Here is a 20,412-nt window from a genome sequence, read left to right as displayed (position 1 = left end):
CCCATCTGTCTCCTCTTTTTCAAATTCATTTTTTGACCATCCACACACCATACTAGAATTGGCTCTTTTGTCAAACAAAGAAATTTCAGATCATCTCTCTTTATTTTTCCCGTCAATTTTCTACCTCTGCTCTTCTTAGTCAGGTGCAACAATGAACCTTTGAAGTAGATTGGAGGAGAACATCACATTTCTGTTTCAGTTTTATCATCATTTTACTAGAGGCCAAGAGAAGGGTCATCGTTGCTTTCTCACACTAACCGTGAAGGAAAAATTTTGAATCCGCTTTCAATGAGGTACAGGAAATTCAACATTTTTATATTTCCAAAAACTGTAGTTGCACTTTTGTACATCTCTCCAAAATCAAAACACAAGCACAATAACAGCCAATGCACAAACATAATGTCAATCTGTGCCACTTACAATCCCATTTGCTACTGAGGGGATATCAGCCACTCATTGTCTGACAGCGGCTATATGCATTTTGTAATAGAAAATGTCACAGGGGAACATTTACCACGCTAGCATAATTTGATTACTGTGTACGAGAAAGATACCGGCGTCACTGCGATATTACACTCAAGGGGTGGGGGAGTGGGCAATTTGTGTCAAACGTGTACTTAAAGTGACTGTTTTACCAATGTAGAAATTGCTGTGTCAACATTGATGCACCTCATCAAATGAAACGTGATTGTATTTGTGATACAACCAAGATGATTAACTTTGATGTTATTACTTGTTGAATGTATCAGAAACACAAATGAAAGATTTTGGACTAGTTAACTGAAATGATCACGGAGAGATTTTTTGATATTTTTTGATTTTTTTCGGCTTTTTTTAACTTTCAGTTTTGATTAAAGCGTTGTACACACAAATGTCAGCTTTCCATTTGTGGTAATCAAAGAAATCAAAAAAATTCATTAGGAGAGTGAAGTCAAGACAAATATTTTTGCGTTTTCCTGGGTCTGACTCCAACAAGCTACATTATCATGGCAGGATAGACCGAGTCGCAAAGGACCCAGTAGTCCAGAACTTGCCTTTTTCATGGAATGATTTTGGTCTGTCAAGAGGATTACTTCAAGAGGCCAAAATCTCTGGAACCTCTCTGCCAAAGAACAACACGCATGTTTGATGACTCAGGCCAAGTGCCAGTGCAGCACTGGCCTGGAGTCTCTGAGACCATCCTCCGATTGAGCCGCCTGCCGGCCAGCATTCAGTTTCTGCGTGTTCCGTGAGCTGTTTTTCTTTTCTTCCCTTTTCCACTCTGACTCTCTCACCTGTGTCCACCAGTTTTATTTGTCTAGCATTTGAGTTTCCCTCCCCCAGCCACTTCATCCAGCTCATCCCAGGGGGATCCCAAAGCATTCTAAAATTCTGATCAACTATATGTCAACAGCTATGGTAAATCTGTTTTTAGAGGATGGAGATGGCTGACCAAAAGTGAAAGTGACAATTTTACAAAGATATTGAAATATGACAAATTGCAGTTTCTGACATATATAGAAAAAAAACAGAATTTTCTATCCGGGTGTGCACCGACCTCAGAATGAAATGAATACATTGCCCAAAATCTGTGACAGCAACCTTGCCTGATCTTCCACTTCCCTGGCATCTCCACTTTCAGATTGATCAGAGCATTCTGGATTTTAACCACCACACAAATCCAACACATAAACATTTTATGGTGTACTGTTAACCTCTTTTATTATTAAAAGAACACAGTATACAGGTGCAGGTACTTAATACGTGATCTCAATAAATGATCACTTCTCAGGTGCATTGCTTGAAACCAAGTGTGACATTTGGTCTACAATGTAGAATGATGAGAAGTCATCACACTGACCGACCGCACTGTGTGAGTTTCTCAAGAGTTATCACCATCTGTTGGTTTGGTAGGCAATGTCAAGACTATTTTATCACTGCTCTGCTTAGTGCCTAATAAATGTTATGGACAAATGCAACCAAACACCGAGACGCTTTCAGTGTAAGGTGGTTAAGTTTTACTGCGCAATTTCCAGGCAGCTGCAAGCAGATGTAGTATTCATTTTTGGGATGGATTTGGATAGTTAGGCCTTTGCTGAAAGTTGCGGTTAATAATGCACGATATGATATCCAACCTTCAGTCAACAACTTCCATGCACAGGCATCAAAATATTACAGTAAGATTTCATACGGCACATGCAAACAGCATAATCGTGTGAGCTCGCTAAATCAATACAGATTTGTACAAACCACGCGGGCTAACATGCTATCCAGCATGTGCCACAGCTAAAGGCGCCTCAGCTTGCTGAGAGAGGAAATAATGTGACGAAGCAGGTGCAAAATATCTTTCTTTATGTGCTAGCGATGTGATAAAGGCTAACATGGAATAACCTTTGCAATAAGAAAATGGGATTTAAAGACTAAGACTCTGGGGATATTTGGAGACACAGTGTCATGCCCTGGGCCTGGGGCAAGGATTTCTATTCATACCCAGTTCACAGGACACGAATCACAAAGCGTTCACTGACAAATAAATCATTTCTCCTGGTCACTGTACAGAAAAATCAGTATGGCCTCCAAGCGACAAGTCGCCCGCTGCAAACGACCCCGACAAGCTGACAGATGACACCAGCGCCTTTGCTGACTGACAGGTGAGCTCGCCGTCTGCCCTTTACGAGTGCCGCTGAGTGAGCGCGTGTGGCACTCTGTCGCCCTGCGATGACTCTTTATTGCCACGTTACGTTGGCGTGCACAGCAGCGGTCACTAATCTCACAAGCAGACAGGAGGCTCGCTGTCTACTTTGAACAACAAGCTTGCATCCGAGCCGATTAAAATCTAACTAATGGTCCTCAATTATGGAGTTAATAAGGTTGATTACAACAAAAGAAAACTACACTGATCTAGGTCAAATTTCAGGAGAAGACACAAGAATACGGTAGGTAGGGCGTGATGCTCTGTAATGAGAATCAAATCTTTACATTTACTTACCACAAGGCAGCCAAGTGTGCAATGTGGATATCATATTGGTGAAATGAGCACATGCAGGGTTGGTGCTTGAGTGTGTGTGGTAGGATCAGGCTCCTTGTATCATCTCCTGTCTGGATGCCCAGCTGGCGTCCGGGAGAAAAATGATAAGTCATCTACAAAGATTCTGACTTCTTACAATCGATGTGCGCCAGCGTATGTGTGTGAGTGCACGCACAACAAGTAATTGACAAATGAACGACGAAACCTGAGAGAGAGAGAAAAAGACACCCAACGATGGAGAAAGTATATCCGACATCCGACACAACTCCTTTCCCCCTCATTAGGCTGCTTGGCTGACTTTCTCTTGTTGCCAGCGATATTCACCCCATAACAGCCCCAACAACTGCATTAGTAGTCCCTGCCGTCTCCAATGCAATCAAACCATTAAACACAGTGTGCAGATCACCTCCATGGAGTGATTTCTTTCCAATAGAAAATGACTGAACTAGAGCTACTCCCCTTTCCTGTCATCAATAAAGATAATAATTTGATTTACAATCAACTCCCAGCAGTTCTCCCTCTTTATGGGGAACAATTACCACACAGTCAACTTATGTTACGAATAACAAAAATAATAATTGGCCAAATATTTTGAAAATAAGTGAAGAGACATTTAAAAAATATATGTTGGATTAAGCAAGATTGCATTAAACATGCAATTTGCAGACTGCAATTGCTTGGGAAAAATAAAAAAATATGAAGCCACAGAAAGCTTGCAATATACTATTCATTAAATGAATACATCAGGCTTGATGATAGTGATTGTAAGAAGAGTACAAAGTTTTAGGAGGCGCAGAGCACGCAGCAAGTATTTCCCTGTAGAGCGTGTGTTCCAGCACTTATTTACCCGTGCACGCCTTGATTTCAATTACATTACGCTTGTCAAATTAGCTCGCGTGTGCTGCGTTTCTTAACGCAACACAATAATAAAACGTACACCTGAGAGAAGGAGGAGAGGAGGGGGTTGAAGAACTCATGACTTGCGTATAATAAAGAATGAGGAATTAGTGCATAAGAGTTAATAGACTTGGGGTGGGGGTGAGAAGAAGGTGGGTGGGTTGGGGGGGTATCAAATAAGTCGCGAGTGAGCGATCTCCGCTTAATTTACTGTCCGTGTCATGATGGGTTAATGCGTGCAATGATGCGTCAATATGTTCCCAAATATGAGCATATTGAAAAATAATTGTGAATTTATGGAATGTTTTATTTCGTATGTCTATTGAGCAGAAAAGAAATAATGGCCGTGGCATGCACGTGCATGGATGTCTAAAAGGTTTTTTAAGTATATTTTGTATTATTATTATTATTATTATTATTATACAAAAATAGTTTTAAACAAGAGCGTGGTGAGAGAAACCACTTGCTCAAATTTTTTTTGGGGGGGGTTACGCATACGGAACCCCTACCCCCATCCACCCCCCTCAATGGACGTTCTGTGTCCTGGGATTCCAATTGAAACAAACTTCTCACTCAGCCATCGACCCGGGATAGAGGTGCGAAATGGACATTAATTTTAGTTCACTTGTCGCTGCACAGAGCATAGTGTCACGGAGATCAATGACAAGCAATAAAAACTGACTGCACGGGGTTCGAAAATAAATCATCATTTGCTGCTTTTCGGGATTTTTTATTTTTTTGCTTCCCGTGCGAATGAAAAAAAAAAGAAGAAGCGTGCCGACATTATATATTATCGGTGCAAATCAATAAAATTATCGAAGTATACCTTGAAGGAAGATATTTCAGAAAATCTTAATCCCAGACAGTTGGTTAGAATTTAATCTACATTTATTTTTATATTTCTGGATATTGGGTATGATTATTTATTTGCTTCGCTAAAGACTAATAAACGTACGTGTACAAAAATGTTTTCCAAATTTGCAGATGGCTCCTTCAAAACAAGGGGATCACTAAACCTGGAAGTCAGTTTAATTTGAAAGAAAGGCGTTGGTCTATAAATCACTACGGCTGGGAACGTAAATGGAGAAATAATAACCTGCATGCACTGACACGCACACAGCCTGACATCTTGAACTAGAAAAAACGCCACGTGGAAATGACATTCATTATTTTTAAATTACCTCGCCTTTTTAAATCATGATTAATATGCATTAAAATAATAATTTACAGTAATTCAAGAGGTTAAACCGATTTTATCCATCGTATACAAATATTGATCAAATACATTTGCCTGAATTTCTACAGATTTTTTCAACTTGTATTAAGAGGATATTATTTGGTATTATATTTTAATATGAAATTAAAGAAAATGTAATGACTTTGAATTTTTAAAAACTCTGTTTATGTGTTTAACATGAAGAGCGCAGTCAATGAAATGGTTCACTTTCATTTCTTCTGACTTGGTGTAACGTTGAATGAAAAAATAACAACTTTTTCACAAGCCGGTCCCGGTGCAGTGAAGACAGTTTATAACGCAGAATGCGAGCCATATAGCCTACCGATAATAATTATTACCACACATTCAAAAGATGAGTGTCGTCTAGTCGAGTACATTTAGTTGGAAATTAAACAGGCTGGCGCGGTCGTTACAAGACAGGGTTGGTTGATCCGACAATCAATAAATCAATTTTAAGTCATCCATCACTGAAATCAAAGTAATGATCACTTTGAGACATATGCTGGTTTATCGTTTCTTCTTTTTAAAATTTTAAATGTAATGCTGCTGATGATGCAACTCCGCTTCCTCTTTTGAGTCTTTATAATGTAATGCAGAATTTATTCACATCTACTTTTAGTATGTGCACCGTTGCGAATAATGTTGCGGTTGAAGAACAAACACGGCAGACAATTAGGCTAAGGGAAGAGTCACCCGTCTTAAAATGATCAGCATTTATTTGAAGTAAATTGAAAAGAGGGGAAAAAAAAGATTCTTTTTTTTGTAATATGGGACTGTAACTTTCTTTGCTTTCTAAAACGGGGTAAAGTCGAGGTGCATTTCAACGACAAAAAAAGTGATAAATCTTATTAAAACACAACAAAAATAATCATCCACAAGACGCGCATTTAAAATACCCTCGAAATGTTGATCCGATAAAATTGACAGCTTACGAAAGGGACGTGGTTTTTAGGGATGCCGATTTTGGCTCGAGGTGCCCGGCCACGAATCTGGAAGCCCCGGGAGGCTTCCTCCGGTTTGACGCAACTTGTTTGGAAGGGGGGGGGGGGGTAAATTCTAGCTGCTCCCAGTTAACAGGTGTCTCCCGACTCGAGGCCTTTGTAAGTGTACGCGTGAGGTGGAAACGTGCGCGTGCATGATTGTGACGCGCCATTATTTCCAATTAATTTGTTGCAATTGTGTTAGACACTAACAGAAACAAACGCTATTTTGTTTCATTTTTGTGAAGGTTTTTCTTTGAAGTGAATTTGCGTTAAAAAGATTATAAAATGTTTAACAAGCTCAGTAGAGAACCTCACTACATTTTTGTGGTCCAAAATTTGGAAATGTTCTTGATTAAAAACAGGGCATGCTGCGCGTCGAAGCCATATGTCAACATTAAAAAACTATTTATTGCGCATACGCATTTGTAATTAAAAAAAAAAAGTGACCGCATGAACTGGAAACCCTGCTGTGGACCAAAGGTAAATATAAAACAGTAAAATGGCGTCTAACTTTTTCATTTTCATTTATTAAGGCCATGGAAAAAAATAATTATTTGATATTTTGTCCCAAAAATAACAGGAGGTGTCACAAACAATTCCCACTTGCCATATCCTGCTTTTCCCCAAAAAAGAAATGTGTAGGCGTTAAATATATATTACTTTGTTTTTTTTTTAGCAAGTATTTAAATGTATATTTAGCCTAACTGTATTAGTGACGGGATGACAATACACACAACACACTCACTCACGCACACACACACACACACACACACACTCACACACACACACGCACGCACGCACACATACGCGCCGGCGCACACGCACGCACACTATAATCCTCATCAAGTGTTTTCAGGAGAACACGTTCTCGTTTGGGAACCTGACAAGTGCATTTACGCACGCGTGCGCACACAACACAAACAAACAAACAAACAAACACGCACACACCTAAAGCAATATAAACGGACATGAACACACACCCAGATGGTCTGAGTCCAAAGGGACACAGTGACTTGGCGTGACTTTCTCCCTTTTTTCACCCACTAGAGTTAGACGCACAGTCTGCCTTAGAACCCACTGACAGATCCTCTCTCTAAAAAAAAAAAAAATCCACAAACTGTACAAAAACTAACTTCCTAAGCTTTAAACTCGGAAAGTAGGTGAAGAAAGTATTACTCACCTCTTCGTGGGAGAATCCACTACTTCTATGGAACCTTTTCGATTTCCGTCTTCTTCTTTTTTTTATCCTCACAACAAACCCCAAACTTTTTTTTTTTGCCAAATAGCAGTAGCGGTGGTTGTGCGCCGCGGCACCGGAGATAACGACAAGTAAAAGTAGTTAACACCTCCCTGTTAGCTTGCCCAAGAAGGACAATGTATGTGCGTAAGAGAGAAAGCGAGAGGGGAAAGAGAGAGAGAGGGAGAGAGAGAGGCTGACTTTCCACGCTGAGTGTAAAGTGGCTATCAGTAGCGCGACGTGCGCGTGCAGCCCCTCAGCTGAAACGCGGAGCGGAAAGGCGAGTGGGAGCCGCTTAGGGAGCGCGAGACACGGTGGCAGGCAGGAGGAGGTGGGGTGGTGGTGGTGGTGGTGGGCTCTCAACAGCTAAGCGTGTGAGTGGGGGTGTACGGAGAGGAAGAGGGAGGGGGGGTCCGGGGGGCAAGAGCGCACTGGAGGCGCAGTGCTGCCGCGCAGTGCTCGGGTCGCTCTATGACGCAAGGACAAGAACACAAGCACGCACAAGAATCCCCCCACTACCACTACCACCACCACCACCACCACCACCACCTTTCATCCTATCTCGACTTGGTCATTTCAGGACAGCCAGTTTGCTCTTTTGGAAGTGTCGCGGACTCCTGAAGCTACAGCACCTGCGCCAAGGTCTTGAAGCTTCAAAATGGACCTGCAGCCCTCGCTAACCACTCAACATTGAAAAATAATGACGACAATATTCTATGGTAAAGAAACAGCCGATGTAGGCTTCTTGCATTGTATTTTTTTTTATATGTAATGTAGTTGATGACCATAAATGTGTGCAAACTTAACAAGACTATGATTCTTCATGCTTCAATCCTCATGTAACTATTTTAATCCCTTTTGCAACTGAAACTAAATGATAATGTCTGAACTTTAGTTATCATGAGCTACAACCAATTGTAACATTCTTGTTAAGCACAATTAGGTGTTTTCAAAATAAAATATTCAACTTATGAATTGACTAAAAAAATGCTAAAGGCGTATTGTATACATATTTCTACCCCAAATATCAGCAAAATATCTTGCAAAATAAAATCTCCAGGTATTGTGCAGTAACCAAAGAGGGATGATATTGAGATTGTGATATTCATAATTTAGAAGACTATTTTCTTTTTGATTATTTCTTTCTGGACAAAAGTGTATGATCTGCGTGTAAGGCACATTGATAGAAACGTATATACATATACCATCTCTGCTCCTCTCCTCTATGTCTGGTGTTTCGGTCCCCTGGGCGATTTCAACAGCTTTGTGCGCAAAGTGAATGAATTACCCCCCCTCTCTCTCTCTCTCTCTCTCTCTCTCTCTCTCTCTCTCGCTCTCTCTCTCTTTCTCTCCCCCCCTCTCGCTTTCTCCTGTCAAACAGACAGCTTGCCATAAAGCCGATGAAGTCCACCCTACTAAAGAGGTGGGCAATCAGACACTTAAAAAGTGAAGATGTGAGAAAGTCAATTGGAGCTTGCGCTCCTCGTGCACCATTCCTTTAAAAAAAAAAAAAGTAAAGCATGTCCAACAAATCCCCCTTTTCGGGCACGCAGGATCAGGGGAGGTAAAATGATTTAATTTCTTTAACTATCAAATACCAAAAAGATGTGTACTTTTTGACCCTTCTCGTGTTAAAGTATTTTTTCAGCTCACTTCATTTAATAAAAAAAAAAAAAGGAAGTCCTTAGTTCCCCGTTTTATTATTGTTTTTATTTTTTTTAACGTCTCTGCACGACACCTCCTGCTGGTCACACGTGGAAGTGAAAAGCAATGCAAGAAAAAATAAATAAATATATATATATATATTTTTCCCCATCACCTTCCAGTGATGTCAAACTCGCCTTTACGTAAAAATCGAGTGTGAAACATTATCAGATTATTGGCATCCATATTAGTCATGTTAACTGTCTGTCATACAACTATAGTCTTTAACATATTTAGAATCAGTGTTTGAATGCCCCAAGCCAGCCCGCACTTTGATCTAGTTTCATGCTATAATATACTGATGTTTAGGTAACAATAGCGTGGGAAAAGTGAAGAGTGTGTGTGTGTGTGTGTGTACTGGGTGGTCTCCATACACATGAGGGGCAGTAGTGGCAGTGTTGTCTTGCTAATAGGCTCAGTTTGGAGTCAATGGGCTGACTGAGGAAGAGGACCATCCATGTATTAGATCCTTCTCTATTCAAAGTCTAATGGCAGCCTTTAGTCCAACCCCCTGATGTTTTGAAATTCTGCTTCTGTGTGTATTGACAAGGAAGCACTTTGATAGCACCTGTTGCACTGCTGCTGTCCACAACTCGAGAGCAAAAGCCACTTCAGATGCACACACTTGAGTTGAAAAAGAACACTGACATGAAGGCATCTCCGTTTTTTTTTCAGATTCTACCTTGATCAAAGTATTCATAGGATCTCACGACTGAAATGTAGATATAAGCCATGTTTTTTTCCACAAATGTAATCATACTAAAGAGTGGAAACTAAATAACTAAATGAGGCAAGAATTCAAATTACTTTCTCCACATTTTGGTTATTTAATTGCAATGGAAATTAATCAACACTTGTACACACGCACGCATTCCCTTGTGTCTTCATGCCCTGCAATTGGCTGGAGTCATTGCTTTTTTTTTTTTTTTTTGCGGAAGTCAGCTTCAGCATAGCTCTGACCCTAACCAAAATTAGCTGCATAGAGAAAGGATGAATATTGGACCACTGTTTTCTGTTTTATGGCTATCTCAAACTAAATGACTTTTTTGTCATTCACGACTGTCCTGCTGTCAGACTATCAGATAAATATCGTTCTGTGTTCTGGACTGGGTGATATGTCACAGAAGTCTGTCACCGACTAGACCCTACCCAATTGTCGTAGTCTTCTGTCAAGATTCAGTCCATCAGCGCATGCTCATCGGTAAGGCAGGACAAGCAGCTGTCAAAGTCACATCGACAGAGGCATTATGTGCATATTCTCTGTTCAAAAAAGGCACATGTCTGGAGACCCTACTTACATTTGTGCTAAACGTACAAATCGATACATTTATATTTTCGTGCAGGGGCCAGGTTTGGCTTTGCTAAGCCTTGCACTTCAGCAGACTGAGTGTTTTTTATTCACCCCTGATGACTGGGTGACAGAAAAGACATTTGACTTTAAACCAGGTCAAACCAGGTCTAAGTTGTGGCGCAAGTGCTGGAACGTGTGGCGGATGCCATTGTATTTCATTCATATAACATCATAACATCAGCGTACATGTGGTGCTAGTATTAGGAACAAAAACAGGGCCCTTAGTGTTGTAAAACTGTTTTGTTTATGCCATAATGATGGAGTAAAGATTAATAGTTAGGCTGGCACTATCATGGTCTCATTTCTCTGCTTACCATGTAAACAAATATAACTTAAGTTTTTAACCAAGGGGTGCTGAGTGATGTCTATGTATGAGAAGGTGGGAGTGCATTAAAAGCTGGTACATTGTAGACATCTGACATTCTTTTGAAATGCGAAAAAATTGTACGATATGAACAATCTGATTAATACCACGCAAGGTGTGTTTCACCAAATTGGTCTTAATTTGTTAAACAAAATATATGAGTTGTGATTTATAGCTAATCTGAACGGGCAACGGTCACGCAGATCGTTCTTTTTAATAATTTACGACAGGTGGAATTTATAGTTCTTGCTTCTGAGCCGTGCATGCAGCCATATCCATATGTCTATGATATAATGAGATTTTAGCACAGCAAGATTGTAAATTATGGTGTGATTTGCTCTCTTGCTGTTTTCGTCTGAACGTGTGTGTGTGTATGGGGGGGGCGGGGGTAGCTTGGGGATATGGTTGGCATTTGGCTGCCACAGCGCTCTAATTGCTGACGTACACACAGATAGATGGGACCTGATGGTTGGTGTCGCCACTGGAGGGAGAGAGGAGGAGGCAATGGGAAAGGGTGGCTGGGGCTGACGAGAAGGAGGAAAGAGGACGGGGAGGAGGAGGACGACAGGGATGTTGGGGCATGGATGGATTGGTAAATAGATGGAGAGACAAGTGAGAAGGAGAGATATTGTCTTGTGGCGGGGAGACGCAGCTGCCAGCGGCTACACGGCCAAGCGGTTAACCGCACTGAAGGAGCCACATTTAGTAAAAGCAAAGTGGGGAGACGAGGGGCAAGAGTGAATCCACATCCATCTCGCTCTCGGATCCCTTGCTCCGGGGAGCTGTTGGAAGATGAAGAATTACATGGCCCTGATCCGATTACATTACAGAACCAGTGATTACATGCATTTGACTCGTGTACCAACGGAAAAAAAAAAAAAATGAAAGGAGGGAAGAGGAAACATACATGATCTGATTAATAAAGTAATTATGTGGTATTTGTTTCGGCTATGATACATGAGCAACATTTTGAGGGAAGGGAGACGGGTAATTTCATCAATGTTTCGCTGCCTGCCATTGCATTCTGCTCTAATAATAATAATAATATGGCTTTCAAACCACTCTCAGACCAGACAAAGCACCCATCTTACAAACGACGGCGGCTGAAAAATGGGGGCATCATGCATTGCTTCAATGTGGAACAAAAAGTTACATAGTCACAACTGTTGTTGTGATTAGTATTTTCATTTCAGTGGCTCTTTTGCAAGATGACAAAATAACTGTTGTCACTGAGGAGAGCAGAAATTCAGAAAAACGCGGAGGGGGGGGGGGGGGGGGGAGTGGATGTCCCAGACAAGACTGAAATACAATATGGGACACCTCGATGAGTGCGAGTTCACCCCGAAAAGAACTAAAATGGTAGAAACATAGATAATCAAGCCCAACATTTTTCGGCACCTGTATTGTGTCACAAGAAGTAAAAGATTTCGTGATGACTGGGGAAGATCATGCTGTAAAAAAAATGTTTAACATGAATTGAAATGATGAAACATAAATTCCCTAAATCAACATTAACAAAGGCTAGACTTTATGCTACTTCAGGCAAGAATACAAAATTATTCTCAGACTAGGAGTAAAAGCTATACCATGAAAATAAAGTCCATGTTTTGGGCATCAATCCCAACACACAGCCTCTGCTGGCATATGATCTTCCAAATTTACAATTAATGACTGTACTCTCTTCAGATGCAAAATGTGTGTCTGCTTTCCCACAGCGGCTGCAAAATCTTCTTAATGAGGTCATTGGAGAGTCTGGGTGGCAAACGTGGGAGTTTTAGATTGGAGGAAACCGATGTGGATATTTTGCTTGTGTTCTTAAAACCCCAAACTTCCGGTTGCTTAATCAAAGCTTAAATCCAATGTTCATGCCATTTGGAAGGCACTCCGTGTCGTCATGGGATAATAAGGTGCTGTTGGTCAAAACATCTCATTTGTGAATGCTACTATTTGGTGCACAATTGTTAATACTTGACTTTTGCTAATAATTTGGGAACAGAATGTCCTCGTGTATCTCACAACACAACAAAAAAGGGCAGGAATTTGGAAGGAAAAAAAGGTGGTGCAACAATAGGTGTAAAACATTGTGTTGACTTCAAGACAGGGAACAGTCAGAGTGCATTTCCTCCCTCGTCGCTCCGGTCCCTCCGTCATCTTCAAACATCCACAGGGAGTGACTTGTTATTTGCTCTGAGCTCTCTGCCTGGTTTGGCTTTTTGATTAGAAGCAGACAGGAAGAAAGAGAGCAGCAGACAGGAGGGAGGGAGCACAGATAGTGAAGACAGAAGCAGCCTTGAGGCATATGTCAAGCAATGTCACAGATAATCACACATTGTCTTAAAATAGCTTTGAAAAACCACAGTGTAGGGGGGTATGATGTTTTGGGGGGGCATCACAGCACATGTTCTACAATTAAAGACCAAAAGAAATTAATTTCTGACATCTCCTGAGGGAATGTTTATCAAGGGCAACATATACAAAATGACATGTCTGTAAAAACAAAAGAGGAAGCCCAGAGTCTGTAGACTAGATACAAAGATAAGAAAAAAAAAAAAAAGTCACTACACTGATAGAGTGTCAAGATGATGAGTCTTTATGTACAGCTATTGTAATATAGGTCAAAAAGTATCTAGACAGTGATAGCGAGTTGATAATGAGTTTTCCCAATGTTATTTTTATAGTAATTATGTGGTTAGTGAATCTGTGAATCTATGATCAAGCTAAAAATAATGTTTATTCCTAAAGATGTTTAATGGTGCGTCAAATGGGATAACAAGGATGGCTGACCCCCCTCCACCGCCCCCATTTGAATTAAACAAGCCATTGATTTTATGCTGCATATTATTGTGCCATATTCTCCAAGAGCTCATGTAATGGAGATATAGAATTACTGGTCAAAGACACATGGCACATACTTCTTCAGATGTAATGCGAGTTTTATGAATTTTCGAGGCAGATTCTGAGTTCCGTGGATGTATGTATATCAAAAGAATAAGCAGTGTTTCCCTGCTGACTTTTTGTTCACTTTATAAAACTTGAAAGAAAAAAAACTAACATTTACAGCAGACAGCATGTGATAAGCGACCAGTTTAACTCCATCACCAAAGTTCACAAACTAATACTTTCATCTATTTCATTAAAGTGGAACGACTGAGCACTTTTTTTTTTTCTTTTATTAAATTATTTTTTATTCCTGGAAAGTGACCACCACGGTGCCCACCATGTGTGGTGGGGTGGCGCCCTAGCACCCTCTACTGACTAGGTTGATCTCCAATATACAATTGCACACATTGCACTCATGTTTGACTCCTTGGATACAGTTGTAAGATTGTTTTGGTTTTACAAGAACTCCAGGGAGACTGAGTACAATGCAGACTTCTGTTTTTTTTCCGTTGTGATTCAGCAGGCCTTTGTATTGTGTTTGAAGGAAAAAATGAGATCACCTTTGACAGGTTCATCATGGTGGCTATCTGGAGGCCTTTTGCCTGACTTGGCAGCCTGACAGTCAGTGACTCTATTAGCCATGTGTTTTCAGCCAAGACACAACTGTGTGATGAAATTCTGTGAGCCCATTGCACACGCCACCATTGCAGTGTTTAAGAAGTGAACATTACACAGAGAAGTCAAGTGACAAATTCAAGTGGCCAGAAGAAATCGGAATGAGTCCAGTGAGCAAGCAAGCCAACTGTCAGAGACAATAGGAGCTGGGTGGTTGTTGTTGGTGGTGGTGAGGGTGGGGAGGCAGAGTTCAAAATGGCTAACTTGTGACCTGACAGATGCATTAGAAATAACAACAAGACAGTTTATCGTTGTCTTTATAAACAGTATCTATCGAAGAATCCACTAGTTCAAAAGTTTTTCTCGTCAGAATTTTGTGTTAAAAGCCAAAGCAGTCAAAGGGGTCCTTTGTTACATTTATTTGTATCTGGCATATTGTTGCGCAGCCACGCGCATCAAAATCCGTTGACATTTCAAATCAACAATATAGAACCCATCTAAGGCAGAGTGATATGTAAAGTTAAAAGTCATCAGCACTCTTCAGACTCACTCATTTTTACAAGTACTTTGTTCAACATGGCTCTTTCAAATCACATGTATTTTCATGTATGTTAAGCATATATGGTTTATTGATCTTTCCCATCAGCCTGGCATTGATCATGAATACGAATGATTCCATTACTTCAGTGCTTTATAGCTTACAATTATATTCAACATATTACCATTGTCATATTGTGACTAAAATAATGATACGATAAGCATAGTTTTGCCAATAATGGGAATGGTGCTGCTTATGGCTAAATCAATATTCATGCCTAGATTGGACCAATGCGTTTTAAGAGCTCATTCCTATTGTGGTGAAACTGTGTGTTAAACAAAAGGACTTGGACAAGTAGTACATTTTGATGATGCTTTTTCAAGGTGATCCCAAGATATCTTTATGTGTCACTTCTTCCCACCTCCTCCTCCCCCATTTCTTTCATTTCTTTGATGAAAATAAAAAAAAAGGGGTGCAGATGTTGAAGTGTGCTGACATGTCCTTGTGGAGGGATTTCAACCATGATGTTAATAACAATAATTAGCTCTAAGTGTTTGTGAAGGGGGAGGTTGAGACATGAATATTCTCCCATTGTGCTAGTGTGTGTGCTTCTGGGAGTGTGTTTTCAGACAAATGACTTCCCATGTCTGTTTAAAGGACAAATTAACCATAATTGCTTGTTTAAGGGGTCTGCGGATGAAGGCAGCTTTCTGCTACTTCATTATGCTTGTCTCAACTTCCAAAATACATACACAAGCACGGTTATAATAGCGGAGGGTTTTCTTCACATTTGTCACACAACGGAACATGAGGAGTTGAAGTCACGTACACACAAATTTACCATTTAACAGTCAAGAGTAACCCAATGTATGTTCATTTTCATCATAAAGAGTCACTATTGATAACCACTTCAAAATGATCAAGCCCAGGTGTTTGTTTTATGCGGAAGGATAGCTAAATATATTTCATAAGGAGAGTATTCATAGGAAATAAATTCATACGCCACGATCAAGAGGAGGACATTTTCTGATGCACAAAGACAAACTCTCCTATCAGATTTGATTAGGGATACAGTCTGTCTTTACGAGCCATTAGATATTTGAGAAATTATTATTAATAACGAAATAATTTCCACAGATTAACCCCATTCAAGCTTTATTCATGATCACTTGGCCTTTCGAAAATTGATCTGGGGAAAGATTGATGACTGGCTCACAATTTTAAAACATTTGTCCTTGCAATGCCCCCCCCCCCCCCACCGCAGCCCCCACCCATCTACTTTTGCACTTCTAATGAGTCCAAGTAGACATCTGTTCAATAACGCTATATAATCCTATGTTGATTTACTAGAACCGGCACGCAAATTCCATTCCAACACAAGAGCCGTATTAACCATTATGCCATCACAAACAGTCAGACTGAATCAGAGTTATCAATCTTTTTCCTCATCTACACTCAAAAGTTTTTTGTTGAAAATACTCCATTTCAATTTGTCAAGTGGTTGCATGAAATACGATCATCTGATTGCAATTTATTTTAAAAGTAAACTCCTGCCCTACATATATATAGATTTTTATTTTACTTTTGATTTTGATTGGAAAGCTACATCGTTGATATGGTTTGAGCAGCTTGTCTTCTACTACAAAATGCTAATCCGAGTCTGTTTTTTGTGTGTGTGCTTGCGTGCCCATCTGCCTAACATGTACTGGATGAGCGTCAACAGAAGAAGAAGAAACCAGTGTGATGACCTCTGTTGACTTCTTTGACTCACGCGTTAGAGGCAGTTCATGTTATTCTGCTCTTTCTGCTAATGAAACATAAAAACGAGACATTTTATTAAAATGAGTAACTCTGAAATAAGGCCTTATAATTCAAACTGCTGCAGGTTTTAAATACGTGTAAATGAGGAAATTGAGTGACCCAAATATGGGCTCTGTATGTGCCGTGGCTTTAGGAGCCATCCCTTTTAATGTCTTGGGGTCAGTCTGATCATTAAAAAAATAGATGCAGTCCCTCTGAGGTTTCTATCTTGTGGCCAAATACTAGTAAATGTTGACAGGGAGGATATGAGTTAGTCACCTCAGTAAGAGCCAGGTCACTCCGGAAGATTTCCATTCCTTGAAGACCCTGAATGAGCTCTACGCAAACATGAGCAGATTGATGGATAGTTGGATGAATGGAGAGGGAATGAGTTATTGAGAGGGGGCGAGAGACCATCCTTATTTATTGTTCATGCATTTTTAAACAGTAGAGCAATGGGGTCAAACGAGTAAACAGGACTTAACTGGAGGGCAGGAAGGAAAGAGGGTTGGACATAGGATCAAGCGATGGAAATATCACAGTAAATGGAGTGAATAAAGAAAAAGCAAAACAAGTCTCGCCCAAACCCAAAAGTTGACATTAATCTATATGATTTTAAAGTTGAGTCCAATATCGTTACAGTATTGATTTTTCAACTCAACTTTTTTGTTTGATATGTTTGTATTATCATTACAATCATTGTATTCATATTATGATTCATGACGTAATTTGTCATTTGAATCACTATAGATTTAACACGTCATGTCTTAGTATATTCAAATGGTGGCAAAGCAGCCCTGAAGGTGACTTGACCTTTGACCGTTGTCCTTTCCACGCACAGACGTACACGCGCAGCCCGAAGCATATAACTGATGTTGCTGATATTAGCTCCATCTCCACTGGGACTGGAACTCAGCAGTGAGTGTATGTCTAAGTGACAGAGGGACAAAGTGTTGCGGGGGGGCAAGAATTGAACTGCATTGATCTGATAAACAGAAGCTAAAGTCAAGAGGTCTACGTTGACCTTTGACCTTATCTTGGAGAGAGAGAGTGTGTGTGTGTGTGTGTGTGTGTGTGTGTGTGTGTGTGTGTGTGTGTGTGTGTGTGTGTGTGTGTGTGTGTGTGTGTGTGTGTGTGTGTGTGTGTGTGTGTGTGTGAAATGACACAACTTCATTTCAGGTAAATAGTCATTGAGTTTAAAGGTGTCTTTCATTCATGAATTGCTTTAAAGATAAGTGACAGAGGCAATGGGATCATGTCATCAGAGTTTCTGTATGTGTTGTTTGGACCAGGGGTCCCAAAACACAAAACTATTTGGTACCTCAGAGAAACTGAACAAAAAAAACTATCCTCTTTGGGGTCGCGAGTGAACTTCAGCCTATCTCTGCGCTAACCGGTTGCAAGGTACATAAAGAGAAACAGAGAGATGCAAACTCACATTCACCCAAATTGAAGAACACATCTTACTGAACCTAGTATGAATATTTTGGATTTAATACTCTAAGTAGACGTCATTGAACAGATTTTTCTTATTACCGCAGTTCATTCTTTTTTAGTCTTTAGAACTTTTAGACAAAAAGAAATATATTGATTGTTTTTTCCTCCATAAAGGCCAGTTTCAGTTCCTCCCTAAAGAACTTCTCAGTCACATGGTGAAGAATTGTACGTATATCTAGGAGAGGTACAAAAAGATTGTACGTTTACTCAACATATTATTCTTGTAAATGATAACACAGCAACCCGATGCCAGGTCACTTTAGACCCATGTTGCGCTTCAAAGGGTTTTAAAGCAAACATCAATAACCCATATGGAATTATTGAATCCTTGCAGAAGACAGGAAACGTGAGCCCATGGCGCTTTGTCCATCTCAAATCCTCATCTCTGTTGCCATGGCAGAGAAGTGTGATTACAACTCAGGCTAACCAACATGGCTGATGATATTGACTTCCTGTCTGGTTCATGCAAACAGGATGTGACAGATTTAATTTGTTTGTCAGCCCACCTTAATTTCAACAGAAGGCTAGAAGTGGGAGAGAGGCACAAACGTGGTGAGGTGAAGAGTGAGGGAGATGTGGCTGCTGATTGGCTTCCTTGCAATTAAGTTGAATGCACAGCCTCTGTCATTTGCAGGTGAGTGTCAGCTTTTAATGGGCAAGGCAGTTTGACCAGGTATGATTACACGTACAGTGAATGAGTGCCTGGTTTTTAGCTCATCTTTTAAATTTTGCAAAAAATCTTTGTAAAGATTAGTACAGGATGTGGCTATTTTAGATGTGTATGGAAATCCAACAAAATCTTGAGGGATTGACAAATCGAAAAACAAAACAAATGTGTCAACCAAGGATGCAGAGATACATAAAAAGACATCATATGAACAACCAAGATGACATGATGGTGAGCGCACCAAAAAAAAAAAATCAAAAGGGAAATTGCATCAGACATTGGAAAAAGGAAGAAACAAAGCTGAGAGGTATGAGGATGGTGATTTGAAGAGATGGAGCTTGTACCAGACAGACATTCTCTTCTTGTCTTTGTCTGCGAGACAATTGTGATGGCAGCAACGAGTGAGTGTGACAGTGAATACAGAAGGCTGTATTATTGTTTAAATCATTGATCGCTCCCTCACTCTCTATCAATCTTGACTGTCCTTTTCCACTTTCCAATCTTTGCCTTTTTTTTTTTTTTAAATCCTCAAGATGTTTGTCAGTCACACTTGCATCCGTTGTTCTTATCTTTTCACCCTTGTATTTCCCTGGTGTGAGAATTAAACCCACAAGTTACACCGGTGATAAACGACACTATCAAAGATGGGAAAGCTTACAAAAATAAACTCCATACTTTATACAAGTCCGTCACTTTCCTGGGACTTCATCGATCACATGAACGTAAAGTTTAAAATACCTAAGTGCAAACACCTTAAATGGACAGTCTTACATATTAAACAATCTAAAATCACAATGAATTCAACTGTGAATAAAACTGAGGGTTTTAAAGCAATGCTACGTTACTCACCAGTGTGTGGCTGCACTTCCACATGCACCGACAGTCTCGAGGAGTGTACCTGGTTGCTTGATTTCTACCTAGTGGGAGTTGGGTGGCCTAATTACTGCCCCGGTCAACGCCCCCTGCACTGAGAGGTAAATAAATGAGTAAGGGATATATGTGCAGGTGAAAGGCCAAAATGAATTTAAGGAATGAAACAGTTCGATGTACTGAATGCTATCATATAAAGTAGCAAATGAAAAACAGGTTTGATCTTGGAGTAAAATCCAGATATATTTGCTGTAGATGAACAAATCTCTTTCAATAGGGGAAGCTGTGCATTTTTTAAATAACTGGACAACTAACATTGTTCAACTAGGAGGGCACCATATACAATCTTGGCTTGGGCACCACGTTGGTCTCGGACTGGCACTGGTCACATGGTACTATTTTCTGAATATAATATTTGATTATTTTATTCCTGGTAGTCAAATGATAAGATAAAATTAAAAACAATACATTTGTATCGTATAGCTGGCCTTACCTTCTAAATTTCTGATCAACTCAAATCCCTGTTTGAATGAACTTAAGGCATTTACATTCCTTTAAGCACACAGTTACAAAGCTGTGGTTCTGGTTTGTTGTGGCAGCAATGCTTGTCTTGGCAGGAAAATGGCCAGCGCTGAGGTCGAGTGACAGCCCAATGAACAGACATACTCTCCTCAAGGCATAGCAGTCAGGGGGGGAGGGAGTCTGTATGTGTGTGTTTGAGATGGTGTGAAGCAGGCAAGGGTGACAGTGACGTGACACTGGTGA

The 20,412-nt window shown here is 40.2% G+C and overlaps 1 protein-coding gene across 8 annotated transcripts in view; it reads right to left on the bottom strand.

Moving 5' to 3' along the window:
• Positions 1-20,412, bottom strand: part of rnf220a (ring finger protein 220a) — a 172,420-nt gene that overhangs the window by 95,145 nt on the left and 56,863 nt on the right. For 5 of the 8 annotated variants that reach the window (XM_085930219.1, XM_085930221.1, XM_085930218.1 and 2 more), the window contains exon 1: positions 19,627-19,719. The exons of 2 other annotated variants lie outside the window; for them this stretch is intronic. The gene's annotated coding sequence lies outside the window, so the exon portion shown is untranslated. Of the gene's footprint in view, positions 1-7,304; positions 7,449-19,626; positions 19,720-20,412 lie in introns of those variants that run through there. One more of the 8 variants, XM_085930214.1, reaches the window with a different exon arrangement.

Source organism: Syngnathus leptorhynchus, chromosome 14, assembly GCF_054491065.1.
Source record: "Syngnathus leptorhynchus isolate UIUO chromosome 14, UIUO_Slep, whole genome shotgun sequence".
Classification (NCBI taxonomy): Eukaryota; Metazoa; Chordata; class Actinopteri; order Syngnathiformes; family Syngnathidae; genus Syngnathus; species Syngnathus leptorhynchus.
This window is presented reverse-complemented; position numbering and strand designations above follow the sequence as displayed.